Genomic DNA, 16,747 nt, shown 5'->3' on the forward strand with positions numbered 1-16,747 from the left:
TTACCTTTCCTTGCAGGGTTTCACAGCTGGGCTACAATTTGAGGAAGACACAGAAGCTGGCAGGAGAGCAGGGGACAGCACTCTACTTGCTGAGTTATCCCATCAATTCTAATGGGTTGACTTGAGGAAAAGGACACCGTATAAGAAAGGTGCAAGAACTAGACCCTGGAAAAAAGTATTTGACCACATATTTCTGTAGTTGGGAAACATTTTATTTATTTATCATAAAAGTCAAGCAACACAGAAAGAGACAGCTTTGGCACAAGTTACGTGAGTGCCTGGTAGCTAGTTGTGGTTCCCAGTGGCTCAGAAAACCCTTCCAACCTGGGCTATTCTATGATTCTGTGAAGTTTCTAAACCCTCAAACAACAAATTCAGCAACAAAATGGAAATTACAGACAAAAGCCTCATATCATGAAGGAGAGTGGTTCTTACTTTGCAGCACTTCACCTCTTCAGACCCAGATGTGTTCGGTGGTCCTATCGCTCCTGCTTTTGCGAGCGGAGGTGAAAAAACTCCACTCAGGGACTGAGTGTAATGGTTTTAGTAGTTAAATCAGAACAAAATAAGAATTTAAACATGCAAATCCACCTAATACAGTAGGAATATGTTAGAAAAAATAAAGATCTGTCCTATTTCTACAGGTTACTCCCGCACATAGTTGTTTACAAGGAAGATAGTAGGCCTAAGTCTATTTTGCAACTTTAGATTGGTACCAGTACAGTTATAGTGGCTGAACACCTTAAGATAAATAAATAAAAATGAAAAAAATCAAACCTACCTAATCTACCATTTTAACAAGACTGAGTGGCTATCGTTAGCAAACCTGAATTGCAGCATTTGGTAGAAGATACGATCTCAGGAGTTGTTTCAAAGTTTGGCTAAAAGGACGAGTTTAGATAAAGAGTTCATGCTTACAGTCCATCTTCCTAGCCATCATTCTAACTCTTCTCTATTGTATCTGAGCACCTAATAAAGACAAAGTCATCCAAAGAATATATCCTTATCTCTTGAGGGCACTGTACCCAATTTGCAGGTAGGAAGCTGAAAAACTGACTGCTGAGTGACTTGCCAAAAAACATACAGAGAATATCCATATCAATGCCTGGAGTTTAAACCTTGCCGCCTTACCTACCAGCTCCTTCACCACATATGGTGGTGAATAAGGACTCAAACAACACCTGTAGCAAAATTTTATTTCCTCATTACTAGAGTAAGTAACATAGCAAAGCATCATAAGAGCAGCCATACAGGGTCAGATCAAAGGTCTGTCTAGCCCAGTGTCCCACCACCAGCAGTGGCTGAAAATAGATGTCGAGAAGTGTCGGACCCACAAGGGTTCAGATCATTGGAAAAGCTCAGACTCAAGAGCTGAAATATCATTCTACTCGGCACATTTTCTTATCTGATCTCCCTAACCTGCATGTCAAAGCTATGTGGAAAAACGCTGTCTGTGGGCTTTCATACATTTTATGGACAAGCTGTGACAATTCAGCTGTAGTTTAAACCTGAGCTACACGGACTACTGCTAGCAGTCCTGCCAGGTAACTTCCAAATCTCTTCCAGCAGCTTTTGTTATCTACAGAACTCCTAACTCCAGCAGATTTTTTAGGAATCTGCAAGTCAAAAAAGGCTGGAGATTGCTTCCGTAGAGATTAGGTTTAGGTGATTCTTCTTGCTGTTGCCTGTTTGTAGCTGAGAAAATCCTACCATCTGGTGGAGAGAAGAAAATCTGCTCTGGTTCCTGCAGCTGTAACTATTCATCTTCCTGCACTTCATGTGCTCTTGTCTCATTTTTGTTTCAGTACTTTTTTTTGTTTTGTTTTAAGATGGTTTAATTATTGTGTGTGCACAACGATTCGGCTAAGTCATTATGTGTGTGTACACATGCGGATATCTTGGATGTTCACTCTATTCTTTACTCCCACTGCTGTTTCGCAGTGAGGCAAACAGAGCCTCACTTCATTCATAGTAATTAGAAGCTTCATGTGGAGAAAGAAAAGCTTACTTCAGCATATTTTTATTACTTCTTGAGGTATAAGGTGACTTGATCCCGTATGTTTCTGAAAAGCAGGCTTTTCATGCTGACTGGAACAGAATATAAAAAAATTAACCCAATCGTAGCGCTCCAATCCAGTACAGCTCTTTACTTATCACTTCGGAATTTCCCACTAGGTTACTCCGAGGAAGCAAGACCAACAATCCTACCCATGCCTTTGTCTGGGAACAGAACGGGCTCGAGTCAGCTCTTCAAATCCTGGTCTGTATTGCAGAGAGACTGAGCTGCTTGAGCAAAGCACTGGTCACAGCAGATACTTTTCCATACTTCAGAGGCCATCTAAGCATGAAAACAAAAAGCGAAGCCACTGCACTCCATTACCTGCTGTGAGGTTTGCCCACCATTTCTTCTTAAAGCACACAGCAAATGCGGCGCCGACCCACGCACGACCTGTCCCTTGCAGCGAAAGGAATGCTGTGGAAGACTAACGTAGTCTGACTGCTTCTGGGGAACAAGGTATCTCACCAAAGATTTTCAAAGAAACCAGCTCTTTGGGACCCTTTTCACAGCCAGCTTTCTTCAAGACCCCAACCCAGTATAGAGCATGTGCCCATTACATATTTAAAGCATGGTAACAGTTTCTCTTTGTCTGTCCCACCAGCCCGGTATTCTGTTTCAACATCGTTCAGGTTATCTGAAAAAAGAACACATAACGGTGACCCCCTTGTCTACATTAATGCATTAGATTCCACCTTTATTAAAGAAAACAGAAGGCTGGCATCTTTGCCATCCCTAGCGCATGGTGTTTACACCCTACTTTAAACACAGGACACCGGTTCTTACATGCAAGCGTACCATACATGCCTACGAGCTTGTTCGTGCATCCTGGCTCCAGCTGCCGGGGGTTCGATGGATGCATTGGTAGGAGCCAGAGCAATAGTTGTGGCCCTCTTAGACTTCTGCACTAGCACCATCCTGACTCCTACAGCAAGCCCAAGAGCAAAGACACCGGGAATGCATGGGTCCGCTGCGGTCACTTGGAGCTTGGCTGTATCACAGACGGTCCTTGCAATTGTATCTTACCCTTTTACCCATGTAAATCCTGTTGGTGTTTTCTTTTCCAGCGAGCCCTAGCTTTTGTGCTATGATGCAGCATAACAAAAACCAGCAGGAAGCCAGGCAGACAGAGAAGTTTTCTACGCCACTCTCTCTCAGTTTCACTACTTAGGCCCAAAATGAAACCCCAAAGTCCTACACATATCTATTTAGGCTCCCAGTTTTCAAACAATATTTATAATGACATACTGTCTAAGACTCCAACTCTTCCATAACTCTGCAAGTCACAGGTTTAAAAAATATTATTCTTTCTACCGTGTGTAAAGCAAGGAAACCAAAAGCAAAGTGACCCATATTTTGAACACCATTACTCTGCTTTGGGTGTCTGCAGTAACACCATCAAAAGAAACAGAATGATTTATGGTATATAGCTGTATGCATTATGAAACAGTAAAACAAAAAGGAACACATAAAAATCCAGGAAGGTAGCAAAAGTATCTTTGATCTCATATATTATTTGTCTCTTCAAGTACATAAAACATTACATTTTGCTCTGCATTCTGTGCATCTTACACCTAGAATAATAATCTAAATCATGTAAAAGGACCCTTGTCTAACAATCCAAAATCCTTTCTATGAAAAGGTGAAAATCCCCCCAGCCCACAGCTTGTTCCTTCCTGGGTAGTCGGGGAAAAATGAAAAAGATGCGTTCTGCAGTGTATCCAAAGATTGAATAATCTAACTCTGGCAGATCATTGAGTTCCCAGGGAATTTTCTACATAAAGGAAGTCAAGTACGAGCTGACGGGGAATGAGGGCTCTGGGAGATTTTATTACAAAGCTACGGCCTGGAGTGGTAGTTACAAGATGCTCCTCCACCGATTTCTGTTCCGTGCATTTGCAGCAATCCAGCAGTTATCATAAACTTCAGCCTGACTAAAACGTGTTGGGCGTTAGGCAGGACATTTTTCTTGTTATAAACTTGTTCCCGCTGTTGTAGATTATAATTTCCTTTCATCATACAACTAGAAAGGAATAGAATGCTGGAATCTTTTGATGCTTTACGTTCTAATGGAAATAGGTTCTTCTGTTCTAAAGCCAGATACAGAGTTGAAAAAAAAAGCTAGAGAAATATTGTTTGCACCAAAGTCAGTCCCTTGGTGTGCATAAGGTAGGCTAAACAAGAACACCACAGATTTTCTCAGGGAGTGTCAGAGAGTGACATTGTAAATAATTTAAATTGCATATAGCTAGTTACGAGATGCTACTGTATTCCAAGGTGATGCAGGAAAGATACAGAAATAAAAAACCTGGAAGAATTAGAACAGCTAATTCTTATGATGTTTGAGAAACAAAGAGTAAGGATAGAAAATACACACCAGGATCTTGCCTGCAGGCATACCTCTATTACTTCAGTTAAATTATGACTTAAATTGGTTTATCTAATGTAACACCACTATACAGATACCTGCGTTATTTTATCAGTTATTTGTTTGAATAACCCACTTGAGAAAAATCAACATTAAACAACTCAGGGCTACCTATATATTGGCCTGCTCTGGTATAATGAAAAAATTCCTAAAAATGTCATTAAATTCTGTGTACGGATAAGACTTGAAATATCTCACTGGATAGTGCTTGATCAAAGTAGCAAAAAATACTTCTGGGGAATTCACCGATATCAGTTCCATCATTCTGGAAATGAAGATTAGAGAAAAATGCATTTTTTTCTCATAGGCCTGGGAGTGAATTGACTGTAAGCAGACCCCTGTTTTATAGCTGTTTGAGAGCTCTTGCTCCTTGAGACACCTAGGAATCTCAACACCACTCGGGTTTATGCATGCAGGGCCACACATCCCCCCAAAACTGGCATTAGAACATCAGTGTTGAAGAAATGCAGTAAGAGCCAGGCGATGACCAAGAGAAGGGTGCCTGTGTTGATGAGTTTCATCACGTGCGTGTGGCAGGATGAAGTCTTCACCCAGTACAGTTACTCTTTTGGATTAGGAATCCTGCCTGACAAGGGGAAGAGGACAGAGGACGTGCCTGCCCTGGGGATAAGCAAACAGTGAGCAACAGTAAGTAAACAATAGGTGTCTTCAGAGATCAAAACCGGGGCATTTTTAAAGGTACATGTGCTAGGAATAACATCCAGGCACTGGAAACGTTCATTCAGTTTCCAAATCGTGTTCAAAAGGTCACCACCATTAAAAATTTGTAAAGCTTTTTAAGTAGGAAAAAACCACGCCCGTCAGTAGAAACGAGAATTCCACCTGGCCCTGCCCTTACCAAATCATCAAGTTAGAGTCGCCATCTCTCACAGCCGCTCCGCTTAGCCTTGCTCCATCTATAGATGTCTTCCCCTCACCCACAAGCTCTTTTCCTCCCAAACCCTAAGGGTTTCTGTTCACCCTATTTTTTTTCCCATAGCCTTTTCTCTCTCAGAATGTACCATCCCATATTGCTTGCTCTCTGCAGCTAAGACAAGTTTAGGTTCTTCCTTCACCTGGTGCCTTGCACCCCCCCCAAGTAAAAATTTCCCTGAATAAAACTCAACATGTAGCACAACCAACCTGCACTTTATGTCATTTATTCTAGACATGACTGTAGAAAGCCAAGCTTAACAAGCAGCATGCAAATAGCTTCCTATTGCCAGCATCAGAGTAAGAAGCTGTGAATTCTTTTTTTTCTGACAGCATGTTATTTATAGTAAGCAGACAAGGCCAGGGGTGGCTGCAAGTGACTCCAGGCCAAACAGAATGACGGTGAAATCTGTCAGGATATGAGCTCGTCATCACTCCCTCTCACTGTAAAGCACAGAAAAACAGGGAATGAGGATTTCCTGCCTGATACCACTGGCTTCCAAATAGCCTGTTCTCTACCTTGATAAGAGTACAAAACAAAGCAGGCATTTCTTCCTGCAGTGGAGTGACCAGCAAAATGCTGAGGCATGGGTTTTTCTGAGGGTTAAAGTTCAGTGTCTTGTGCTTTTTGGCAAAACCCTTGCAGTTTGGGGTGGGTTTCCCTGCCTATAACCTGCTAATGAGTTATAATGCCCAAGATGCTGAAAGAAATAGCAGGCAGATGGAGCTAGTGATTTATGCATCATTGGCAACAGAGGCTAAGTGAGAGTGTTTATAGGAGCCATCTGCAGCTTTATACACTGATCCTGCAGTCCACTTATTATGTTTGGGCTCGACACCGGCAAGAGGATCCTTCAGTACGCAAGCGGCAGTGAACTATAGGGAAAGTCTAATAAGATCAGTTGTAATGGACTTTTTGAGCTCCCTGAGAAGGGTAGCTTACGTCAGTCTTTTGCTGAAGAAGGAAGCTCCTGCTGAAGGTACCCCAACGTATCACTGACAGACATACTAGTCTTTTCAGGGTAAAGTTTTCCTATGTTTGAGAAACAAAGTTATAAATCCTGGCATGCTTATCCTCTGTAACTTGGGTCAAATCCTTTGACTTTCTTCTTCAATGTTTCCATCTACGAAAAAAGAGGATACTTTATTTACCTCATATAGATATTGTGAGGACATTTTTATATTTCTATATCGCTTTTAACATGCAAATACATTCCACAGTGGAACACAGTGCATATCACTTTGAAAGGCCACCAGCCCACGTTTTAGAACATATGAAGCATGTGTTTCAAAACTTTTTCTTATGCACAGTAGAGATGGGTCCAAATTGTAGTAATTCAGACAAGGCTCACGCTGTACCAAAACACTGTGTTATTTAGACTTGAGTTCAGGGTCAGGTCTACCTCCTATGAACAGACACTGTTCACGCTTTAGAAAATACTCAGTGAAAGGTGAAATTAGAAAAAGATATAAACATTACTTTTAATATAACAGAGTGCTGATGTATCAGAACTGGAAAATAATAATCAGATGAGATCTTCTGGGGGTTCACAAGCGTTTTAAGATTCTTTCTGTCCAACCACACAACGAAATTTGTCAAGACCTTCTTCCCCAAAAGTAGTATCCTAATAACTACCTTTTTACATAGGAAAAATAGAAAGGGTAAAAAGAGTAGAAAGGAGAAATCCCATGGCAGCCAGATAAGGGTAAAATCCTGGTCCCACTGAATTTAATCAGAAGTTTGACAGGGCTTCTATTTTAGCACTTTGGGATGGAAAGTTTTGGCTGCGTAAGCAATATTATGTTCCCGACTTAAAATAGAAAGAGGACTATTGCAGTGCATCCCTACAGCTCTCCAAAACTACGGGCTAGAAAGCGCTGAAACAAATGCGAAAATTTATCAGAGAGACATTTTGCCCCATAATTCAATACACAAAGGGAGGCCCCAGAGCTAAAGCATCTCTTCACTGATGTAGACAAATCTTCAGTGACATCTTAAAAAATCCTGAGCAAGCTGGGACAGTCTTGACATTGAGGAAATGAGTTCCAGGAAATTTTGTTTAAATCTAGACATTGTGGCATTGAGATGCCAACTCAGCAAGAAAAAAAAAAAAATCTGCTTTTAGTGCTAATGGCAAACTGATTTCTGAGATTGTCCTTCACCTAAGGTTTCTGCAAGTAAAGCAACAGAAGGAAAAAGCTTTGTGCCTCTGGGGCTTTAGATTAAGATCACTTAAGAAGGCAAGGTATTTTTGCAACCGGTCACCACCCTCACACATTGGTATCACAACTAATGTTTTCTGTAGTACAGGATTTGCAGAGATAGAAGAAAGCAGGTCAAGCAAGAACTTCCTCTCTTTTTCAAGAAAAAAACTTAGACTTCTGGGGACAAAAATAAACTTAGCTACCACTTGATTACACTATTTTTTCTAATGCTGTATTTAAATGACAAGTGAGTGCTCTAACAGGGGCAGAGTACCTGGAAGTATTTTACCTTGATTTTGGCTTGCTCCTCATTAAGCCATACATTGCAGAAAGGTTTAGTAAGAGGCAGTCTCTACGCCATCATCAAAAGGCTGATGTCTGCTTTTAGCTGACACAGGAATGGTACCTGATGGAAGACAGAAGAGGGTATTTAGAGGAGGAAACATGCAATTACGCCTGGATTTGGTTTGAATGTAATTTGTAGTCTTTCAGAATTTGTCAGTTTAAAAATTTTAAAAGCAACATTATTTTTTTAATTTTTTTTCATATATATATATATATATGAATGTAATGATCACTCCACTGACTTAACAGAATCCTACCAAAGAAGGCAGGATTGTATTCAGGACCACTACAATTTATTAGAAGTAATCATTAGGTTCAGATTCAGCCAATTTTAGTGATGAGAAGCATTACTTAATGGAGCTATTTATTAAGTGAAAACTTTCACGGAAAAATCAGGGAAATTCTGTTTTTCAGCCTTCTGAATGCGATAAACTTGAATCTGCACCCACCCCCACTGGTGCAACTCAGCTGGAAGAGGTAAGTTCATTTCTGTGGTATAGAAGTATCATGGAGCAGAATCAGGTCAGAAATACACGCTGGAGAATAACGTAATGAATTGTCCAACTGCAGTAGGTTTTTTAATCTTATGTTTTCATGGCTATTGAAGACAACTGAAACTGTGCAAATGCTTTCCTTTAGCAAATAAACACTGTGCACAGGCTGGACTTCATGAAGTTGCCTTCACAGAAGCAAGAAATGATTAATGAATGGTTTTTAACATTTCTATTGAATATAGTCCAGTTTGTTCAAAACAAGGAACACTGTGCTGACATTCTATGTTGGATTTTGTAGCTCCACCTGCCAGGCAGATATTCCCAGTCTTCCTCTGTATTTTTTCCATTCCTCCCTCTCTTGGAAAATTTTTATTATGAGAAATTTGCTTCAGTTATGTTAGCAGAAGTTCTTAATTCAACAAAATATTTAAGCAGATTCCAGCCTTCTTCCATCTTAATTACATAGGGCTACATTAAGATTGGTGGATTCCTATGTGTCTTTCTGTTTTCCATTGGACTTTGTTGTGGAGAAATTATTAAACACTCTGAACTGTTATAAAGACTTAATAATTTGCATTTACTTGCATCAGGGACATGTAATTCTCTCTGATTTTATATTAAGCTTTTACTAATTTATTGCACCACATGACACAAAACTAAGTTGAGAAAAAAAATTAAAAAAAAAATCTTTCATTCCAACTAGAGGAAAAGCCTCCAGTGAACTACATGATTAACACCATTTTTAGTTCCCCTAAAATCTTAAGCCAGTCCTATCCATTGCCAAACAAAGGTTGCTTCACCTAAACATGACCAAAACAACTGCTGTAAAAGTCACTAGGGACTAGAGAGACTTATATGCACAGAATTTGGAATAGAGCACAACTATGCAATGATTTCTTCTTTAAATCATTTAAAGACATTTCCTAACCAACTGAACATTGACTAGTGGTCACCTGAAAAGTAATTGCTGGATACAATTCTGAAAGCAATTGGTCCTATTAGTCACCGACACTCTCTGAGTAGAATAACACCTTTAATATCAAACACATTTAAAAGCAGTAGAAAAAAAAATACTAGAATCTAGCATTCCTGTTTCCTCAAAAGAAGAATTACCCATATAGGCAAGCTGGTTACCAAACAATATGGAGACTGATACTGCTGATTAACACAGTAAAAATATTACCCATTAGACATACTACTATAATTAGCAATAATAACAACTCAGCTAAGAAAGGTCAGTTTGGAACCATGACTGAGGGATTAAACACTAACATGTTCCTGAATGCCTGATTTCCAGATATCACCCTGACCTGCACGGATACTGAAATACCATTCATGAAGTAGCAGTTGCTTTCAGGAGGGAGCAGCATTTTCTGTCCTGTCAATAAACTTCATGGACCACCTTAGCAGCAAGAGCATTTACCAGCTTCACTAGATTTTTGTATACTATTGGAAACTTTCAAAAGATTTTTGGTTTTAATCTGCTAGTTAGATGATTTAACTATGAATCTCACTGCATTATGCTTTTTGGAAGGACTCTCTATTCAAGCGAAACAACCATTTCAATTTACGGCCTATTCCTGGACTGTAACTTGTTCAAAAGTCTGTTTTTCACAGCAGCATCTGCCCAATGTGCTAGTTGTGCAAGACTAATTTCAATTCAGTTTGGATTGCTGCTTTCCATACTTTAAATTTAGAGGAAAATTAAAGCCAGCATAATTATGACTACTAAAAAGCTTTCATGTTAGTTTCAGTAGAAAACATGGAATTAAAGATACTATCAGGTCTCCTTTAGCCCTTTCCTAAAACCCGCAGGAACCGCAGGCAAGTTTCATGAGAACTGTACTCACACAGATGAAACCTAAAAGGAAATGACAGTTCGGATATTTCATGAGACAGAAATGCAGAACCATCTAGGCAACTTCCAATTAGATTTGCAGACTGCAAGGTTGCAGCAGAGAGGAATGACAAGAAGTTTCCTGTAGCTGGGGCAATGATGAGTATATACATCATATTTCATTTGTGATGTTTATAGCTATTAAACATATGCCAAAATGAAGGGCATAGCTCTCAACTTATCAAGATCACCTGTCAAGGTCCAGATGTGAGATACTGGCCTTTAACATATTAAGAAGGTAACAAGAACATGGTGAAGAGTGAAAAATAGCATTGCATAACGTGGAAAGGACCTAAAAACACATGGCATGAGTTGCTTTTACATAGTTTTCTACACATCAGGCTTTCTTATGACAGAAGTGTCAGATAACACAGGAGCTGCATGGTACAAGACCTAAAATAGAGAAAATTGCCTGAGTTGCCTTTCCCTGATCAGAAGATGTTTCATAAGCTTCTGACAGGCTGGAGACCACATAATCACAACACACATTTGCAGAGGTGGATGGAGTCTTGATTCAATTGCCCTACTGCTAAATAAAAATCTTAACAAGACTCCGAGAGATGCCTGTGCTTTGCGCTGAATTAATGAATGCTTGTCTGTGAGAAGAAAATCAAATGTGACAGTTGACTTTTTTTGAAAAAAATCCCCCAAGCATTGACTAGATAACCCCCCTGAATAGTGAATATGTAAGTTTTGTTTTCAGTAATGATGTGCTTGGCATTTACAAGCTAAGTGAACTTAGCATTCTACCAAGAAAATGAAGGAACTGAGACATGGTCAACCCTGCTTAAGGTTAAGATAAGGCCTGGAAACAGAATATGCTTTGAGGATTATGCACTAAGGACATACAATATAAGGACATAAAACCTACATACATTAAGGGTATGAATCAAGCTAGCAATCAAGGGTCAGGAGGGAGGCTTACAACAAGATACAAGCTTTAATTTGCAATCTGCTAAGAAGCAATTGCAGTTGCTGCTTCAACTAAAGCACTGATCTCAACAGCTCGTCACAAGGGAACCATGCTCACCGCTGTCATGGTCGAGCTGAATGGGCTTGCTTAGCCAGCAAGTGATAATAGGTCTGAGAGAAGGAAGGGCCTGGACTCACTGAGTTAAAAGCACTCACTTTTGTCTAAATTTAGGCCATAGAATGGTATTGCATCCAATATAGTAGACAGCTGTTGAAAAAGTAGGAGAAAGAATCATCCCAGGGAACAAAAAGAACCATAAAAGGAGACTGAGAAGAGAGCCTTGATAAAAAGCCTATTATGGAGGGACCAGCAGATATTGCCTACTGACTCGACAAGGGATCAGAAAGGAGCCTCACAGCTATGGAGGTCCCTTCCTCCCCCCACAAGCAGGTTATCTCCTTTTGGAAGACAGGCTTATGACTTTGAGTATGTTTTCTTCCACTCTGTATGAGAGTCCACAATAAGAAGGAAAACACAAAGAATGTGTCAGCAAGAAGTTCTGGAAAAGAAGGTTCAACCCTGAGCACCTTGATCTTAATGTGCACATGTCTTCCTTCCTACAAAATTGACACGTGGTGGAGGAATTGTGCCAATGGGTTAGCTCCAGCCAGCAGCTCAGCACCACACAGCCGCTCAGTCACTCACCCTACGATGGGATGGGAGAAAGAACCAAAAGGGTAACACTGAGAAAACTTGTGGGCTGAGCTAAAGACAGTTTAATAGGTAAAGCAAAAGCTGCGCACACGAGCAAAGCAAAATGAGGAATTCATTCCCCACCTCCCATGGGCAGGCGGGTGTTCAGCCATCTCCAGGACAGCAGGGCTCCATCACACCTAACAGTGACTTGGGAAGACAAACGCCATCGCTCCCAACGTCCCCCCTTTCCTTCTTCTTCCCCCAGCTTTATGTGCTGAGCATGACGTCCTATGGGCTGGAATGTCCCTTGGGTCAGTTGGGGTCAGCTGTCCCAGCTCTGTCCCCTCCCAACTTCTTGTGCCCCCCCCAGCCTGCTCGCTGGTGGGGTGGGGGGAGAAGCAGAAAAGACTTCAACACTGAGTAAGCACAGTTCAGCAACAGCTAAAACATGGTGTGTTATCAACACTGTTTTGGTCACGAATCCAAAACTTAGCACTATCAGAGGTACTATGAAGAAAATTAACTCTCTCCCAACCAAAACCAGTACACAATGGTACTCCAGCAATCCCACAGATCTCTGTAAAAGCTGCTGCTTTGCGCTCTTGACAAGCCATGCAAGTATGGAGTAAGTGCTGGACCACTTACATTCCTTCCAGTCTAACATCCCAGCACTTGGAGTCAGGGGGTGGCAGATAAATGAGGGGCTTAATGGCAAGCTTTCAAAGGACAAGTGTTAGGATCAGATGGGAGTCCCTGATCACAGTATGCATCTGAAAACAGAACACGTGGATGACAGCAGTCAGGCAGGTGGGATAGCCTGTGCAGAAGACTACCACCATGTAGTCCCCCAGGTGTGGTCCTGGCCACCAGCTTTGTGGCCTTTAGCCACGGCTCCTTTACAATGAATTAGTGCTTCTGCAGTCAATGTTCTGTGAAGAAATCCAGCTGTGATGGCCCAGTCACTGTGATGTGCCTGGACAAAGAAAAGACTGGCACCACAAAGCCTTGACATAAAATTACCCTTGGAAGCAGTGGACTTGACTTTGACCAAACACTCCAGAGCCATATACAGCACCCGCAAGAATCCCATCCTGTCAGCATTGGCTAACAGCCTGAGAAGAACTTAAATTGATCTCAACCTTACAGTGGTCCAGTTCAGCAACTCACTTTGGTTTTCTGTGATACCATTACAAGGACTAGAAGTTCCTCCCTCTGCAGTGAGTGTCTTATATTTTCACTTTTTTAGGTGGGGGGTGATATTAATCATTTAAGTATTTTTAGGCAGAGGAAGAATTATCCCCATTTCCACCTAGGAACAACTGGCAATTACATGTGATGGTGCAGAACCAGCCCTATACTCTTCAACTGTGAAGTTCAGATCTGGATTCATTAATAACTGTGTATTCTTGGCCCGAACAGGTTTTGGTCAATATTGCTGTCAATCAGATACAACTGTACGCTAAGAAGTGCACTGGGGCCTTTCACCTTCTCCCCTCCTCCCCTCCAAGACCCTGGCCAATCTGAACTTCCCCAAACAAAAAGTAATGTTTCAAACCTTGGGAAGAGCAAGTCTGATGGTGTCACGTAAGCCTGATGCATCTGGTATTGGCAGAGAGCCTTACAATGAAGAGTTATGAAATTCATTATTGGCAAGGGTTATTTCAGACCCAGAAGAGAGCTGACATTCTGTATGACATGTGAATGTCTTACATCCTTTATGTACGTTTACCCTTTCGTGCAAGAGTCGGTGCATTTTTGTTTTCTATTTCCTCACAATACCAAATACTAACAACAAAAAGTTCTGAGAAAACTGACTGCAAAGGTATGCAAGCTAAGTAGCAGGTGAAACAGGTGCATTAGGTGTCCTTGCTGCCACGAACTTCCTCTCAGCAGGATTACTGGATTAAAATCCTACTGATACAGCTAAATATAATCTTATCAAGCTCAGTTCACTGTACATGAGAAATGTGAGGTTCTTTACATGAAAGTTGGAGGCTAAAAAGAGACACATGGGGAGAAGGAGTTTTTCCAAGACAGCAGAGGAGCTGATACAGCAGATATTTAAAGAGGACTTGTCAGACAAGAGCATACTGAAAACTGCAAAAATGACAAACCAGATCAGGGCTAAGAATACTTGAACATTGGGGATGCAAAAGAATAAAAATATGCTGGCACTTGAAAAATGCCTGAGTTGAATTAAAAATCCTGTAACATCATGTCCTAAATAACTAAATATAATGCAGATGAGCAGGACTGACATTTTATAGAGACAAGCTTAGATCTAAGGCAAGGAGGAACATACATAATGGCATTCTGGAGTGCAAATGCCTGTGACAGAATGAGTAGTTCCAGTATCTTAAAAAATAAAAATGTGATCTAACTGTGGAAAATAAGTTTTAATTTTTTTTATGTTAGTCCCATGAATGACTGCAGTAAATTATGGATGACTGTTGACAAAAGTCATTTCATAATGATAGTATTTGTAACTGTGAACAGACTGAAGACAATGAGAATTACTGTAAGGTAAATTAGAAATACTTCAGATACCTGCAACACAGCTTTTAGAATCCAAGTTGAAATATTGTCATCTTATTTTTAATTTTTATTAGTACAACCATACTGAGTTCAAGTCAGAAACTCAAACCAGTATTAGTAATGACTGTAGTTTTAAAGCTTCAAAACATTTATTCTAATAGCCATGCATTACCAAACTCCATGATAAAAAGGCTACTGCTAAACGTTGTCTTCCATCATGAACAATCTACTTAGAACCAAGTAATAGTCCTTTTTAATTTCAATTAAAATTTTAATTTTACTAATGTCACAATGCAGGTAATTTTTCCAAAACAGAACAGAGCAACACACTGAAGCAAGAAGTGTTGAGTGGCTGCAGAGCTGACGGCTCTGCAAGCAGTGCTGAGGCTCTCCCGCAGAGGGCAACGGAGGACCTCTGAAACTGGTTTTCTTTTCAGAAGAAGAGGCTAAAACCATTTTAGGTGAACATTTAGCTAAAAAGTCTTTTGCTGTTCTGCCCAACCCCAGTTGCTTTTTAATTATAACCAAGCTTTGTTAATTATGAATAAGTGCCCAATTTTAACTTTTATTTAAAATGTGGGGTTTTTTTCTAAGCTGAGAACAAAAGCCTCAGTTCTCTTTGAGAGATGTGGGAAGCTGAAACTTCCAGGAAGAGCAAGCAAAGGACAACTTCCCTGAAAATATAAACCTGCTGTATCTTTCATAGTAATGTTTTTAATACAATGTTTCTAGTTTATTTCTGGTTTGGCAGGGAGTTTTTTTCCAATTTTCAGAGCTGTTTGCACCTACAGATGTAGCAGGAAGCTATAGTATCCACTTCAGAGAAACCAAAAAAAAAAGAAGGGGTGCAGAAACTCCCTTGCCAGGACTGCAGAATTCTCACCTTACTTTAGACTCTGCTGTTGCTTTTAATCTTTCTCTGTTTTCTTTTACCAGTAAAGCCCCATGTGGTATGTGTTACCACTAGATAATAAGATAACGCCTAGCAGGATTACAATGAGTAATCCTTTAGTGACTCTGCAAGTATGTTATCTGAGAACAATGCAAATTTTCTTATCTTCTTTTCTGAGCAGAGGTAGTTTGTATTCCTCTAGCATCTACCAGCTCTGAACATAGCCCACAAAGATACGCACAACCACAAAACAAAACGCTCTGCCTTTTTGTTGTACACCTTCATCTCTAAAGTACTTTATCTTGTTTTCTGAACACGCAGTAGAGAACACACGAACTTGGAAGGAGCTGTGAGATGGTGGCACTGTCATAAGCTCCCACGCTCCAGGTGGAAGTTGTTCGTGCCCACGGCTGAGCCTCATGTCTATCACACAGATCTTCTGCTCACCATTTCACCCTTCCTTTTTGCAAGAGTTGAGTCAGGAAGGAGCAGCTGTAGGTAACTGAGATGAAAGGCTTGCTTCAATACATTATTGCAAATTTTACCCTATAAGGAAGAAAGGGACTAGATGAACTCTCTGTGGGTCCTGAGTGCACTAATGAGCCTTAATGGCTCCGAGCAGCCTCACCTGTAGCTTCTACTCACACCCACGGGCCCAGGAGCTCTATTTAAGCTCAGCCCTGGGCCTTCAATCCTCACCTGAGCTGTGTTAGAAGAGTACTGTTTTCAGTGCAGTTGTCTGTGCTGTAGTAATTCTTGATCCAGCTCTCAATCTGTGGACTGACTTCAGCCTCGTCTCTCTGCCTTGGTGGTTGCTGGACCTGATCCTAACCACAACTGAGGGATTTTGCTCCTGGCTTCACCTTGGACCTCTCTTTTCATCCTGATGTTGCCTTATGATCTGGACTCTTGGCTTCACCTTGGACCTCTCTCTTCATCCTGATGTTGCCTTATGATCTGGACTCTTGGCTGAATGTGACCTCTGTCTCCAGGTCTGTCCTGCTTAGGTGCTGTGAGAGGGGGTCCTGGGCAGCGAGGCCCCTGCCCTGCCAGTAAGGTTATTTACTTTGGCTCTGAGATCACCTGTGCCTTGGGGAACAGTCCTGTTCTTGCTGCTCCCTGACAACCTCAAACATCAGGTCCATCCTTAAGTTACCTGAATTCCTGCTACTTTAAAGGGGATAGAAATATGCCCTAGTTAAAAGCATAGTTCAAAGATGGAACAGAGCCTCCTCCTTTCACACAGCAGCTTCCACATCCTTTTCCTGATCCCCATGTTAACAGGGGTTGGGAGCTGTGGCCTTCCTGCAGGAAAAATAGATCAGTCTTCCCCCGCTACCTGTGGGCCTCCTG

The sequence above is a fragment of the Buteo buteo genome, chromosome 26 (genome assembly GCF_964188355.1).
Source record: "Buteo buteo chromosome 26, bButBut1.hap1.1, whole genome shotgun sequence".
Lineage (NCBI taxonomy): Eukaryota > Metazoa > Chordata > Aves > Accipitriformes > Accipitridae > Buteo > Buteo buteo.